This window comes from Thunnus maccoyii, chromosome 7 (assembly GCF_910596095.1).
Source record: "Thunnus maccoyii chromosome 7, fThuMac1.1, whole genome shotgun sequence".
Classification (NCBI taxonomy): Eukaryota; Metazoa; Chordata; class Actinopteri; order Scombriformes; family Scombridae; genus Thunnus; species Thunnus maccoyii.
The window spans coordinates 34130331-34133401 of record NC_056539.1 but is presented as its reverse complement, the minus strand read 5'-3'; positions in this window follow the sequence as shown (position 1 = coordinate 34133401).

Sequence of the window (3071 nt, the reverse complement as noted above, 5' to 3'; positions counted from 1 at the left end):
ACATTACTCAATCCATCCTGGACTCAAGCACATAGAGAGAGTGGTCAGCAAAACAGAGCAAAAAAAAAGACTTTTGTCATGCCAAGTGAATTCATCATGTTACTAAAGTTATCAGTCTTGTATCTTAATTAAAACATATATGTTTTGGACATTTTTACATGTTAATTTAAGCCAGTGTAAGCTACAAAACAAGGTCATTAACTTAGCATAACTGTGGATCTGAGCCACTGTATGAAACAGTTTGGTCAAAATGGAGGTTGTGGAGTAAAACGTGCCAGTGATGTTGGGGCAAGTTGAGTCAATGGCTCAATTTACCCCCAAAAATTATTTTCTGATATTCTAGAGACTACAGACACTGTTCATGTTTGATCCCTTTTACAAGTGCTACAATGTTGATGAATAAATACCTAATTGTTGACTAATTTTAAGTTTAAGCCACAAACAAACATGCTGTACATACAGACAGGTGACAAATTAAAGGAGTTGGACCACCACATGCTGCCAGAACAGCTTCAATACAACCTTGGCATTGATTCTGCAAATCTCTGGACTCTACTGGAGGGATGAACATCATTCTTCAAAAAGATAGTCCCTCATTTGGTGTTTTGATGATGGTGGTGGAGAGCGCTGTCTAACACATCAGCTGGGTGGAGATCTGGTGACTGTGAAGGTCATAACATATGATTCACATCATTTTCATACTCATCAAACTATTCATCGTCATCCTGGAAGAGACCACTCCCATCAGGATAGAAAGCTGATCACTCACAACTACTTTGTATTGATTAGCAGTGACCCTTCCCTCTAAGGCGACAAGTGGACCCAAACCATGCCAGCAAAATGCCCCCCACAGCATTACAGAGCCACCAGACCCCCTCACTGTGGGGGTCAAACATTCAGACCTGGACCAGTTTTTGCTTTCATTTGTCACTCATCTGTATACACAAAAGCACATTTACACACACATTCTTTCTGTAACTAACACACAAAGATCACAAATTAATCTTTACTGAAAATGTTTAGGTGACATGTTGAACAACAAGACACAAACATATAGTTTTACTTAAAAGTACAAGTTTTTGCCTTTGTTAAGTTGATGGCATTAATAAAGTTCAAAGTTTATTTTTAATCTTATAATTAATTTGTTTTATTTTGTGTCATTTTTATTTCAGTATTTAATGGTAGCACTATTTACCCCATCCCCATGCTCATTTTACCCCTACCTTGGGGCAAATTGTGCCATAGGACTAACTTTTTTGATGGCTCATTGTTCTAAAACCATAATAATAAGATAACTTGTTTTAATTTCCATGGATACACAACAACCTGAGGTATATATAGTAACTATTATTTGAAACAAATACACTTTCATTTTGCAGTAAAATCATCAAATATATATATGTATATATATATATATATATATATATATATATATATATATATATATATATATATATATATATATATATATATATATATATATATATATATATATATATATATATATATATATATACACACACACACACACACATACATACATACATACATATATATATATATGAGAGAGAGAGAGAGAGAGTGCTGAGAGTCCATTTCTGATTTTATGGTTGTTTGCACTATAGAGTGTTCTGACATTGCAGTGCTTTACTTGGATTTTTAAAAAAAATAATCTTTATCTATACATACATACATTTTTTTATGCTATAGCAAAGAACAAGTTGTTTCCTGGATTGGGTTTCTTTTGTATTTTAATTGCCAATTTGCAGACTAAAACGGGAAAAGCATGTTTTGTTTTGTTTTTAATTCACACGAAATACAGAAAAACAAAGTAATACACTGATTGTTTATCCTGTTATGAATCAAGTTGAACACAGCTTGGGGTGGAGACTACACGGACCCCAACGGAACCGTCCAATCAGCAACAAGCTTTGTCGATAGCAGGTACAGGTAATTTGGGACATCAGGTATAATGGGACATATAAGCTTTGAGGCACTGTGCTCTTTAAAAATTAGCAGCCAGTCACTAAAAAGGTCTTTGAATTGTTGCTACAATACTACTTAACATAAAACAATCATTTTGATTGGTCTGTGATACCCAGGAAGTGTGTGGTAAAACCTTTAAGGTCATCAGGCCAGGCAAATCGCTCGGTAAACGCTATGACATGTCGAATTTTACTTTTGCATAATAAGGGTGCTAAACCAAAAACAGACTATTTAACAATTGGCAGAACTGTATTATGATGAGGTGTTTTAGGAAGTCCTTTAATTATAAACGACATATTTGCCAAATACACATTGTTTTTTGTGAATAAGCATTTGAAGCACTGGCCCATTTTACCAAACACCATTTGACTATGAATGGTTACATAACCAGTATTCTGACCTGTTTCACTGGGCCGTTCAGCCCTTTTAAGTTTTAACAATTAAAATTAAAACCCAACTCACATGGTGGGATGAAATATGATGAATATGAAATATTAAACATTTAAGAGGTTATGTTAAGGTTTAGATTAAATCATTTGTTAATTATTTTTGTATTCATACAACACCTGATTCTCTATTTTACTGTGTTCAGCCCTTCTATTACTATATTCAATTGTACTATATACTATATGTTCAAATAAAAAATAAAAAAATTGAACTGAAAATGAATGTCGCAATTTACCTTCCTAGTTGTCCCATTTTACCTGAACATGCCAACAACGTGAGAGAGGGGGTCTTGGTGTGTTTGAAGGTCTGTAGTTTCTAAACAAGTATAATTTACAACATAATGTGGTTATGTTGGTTACTCACTCACTCAGTGGAGTGAGTAACCAGCTTTTTTGATGGTCTCCTGGTAATTCTACCCCAAATTACCTTATTCCACCCACCTTTTCGTTAGAAGTTAATGTTGTGTTTTCTCTTTTGTTGTTGTGTTTTGTTATTTGTTGTTGTGTTTTGTTATTTGTCGCTGTGTTTTCTCTTTTGTTGTTGTGTTTTGTTATTTGTTGTTGTGTTTTGTTATTTATTGTTGTGTTTTTTTATTTGTTGTTGTGATTTGCACTTCAGGGCCACCGTAGAGGAGACAC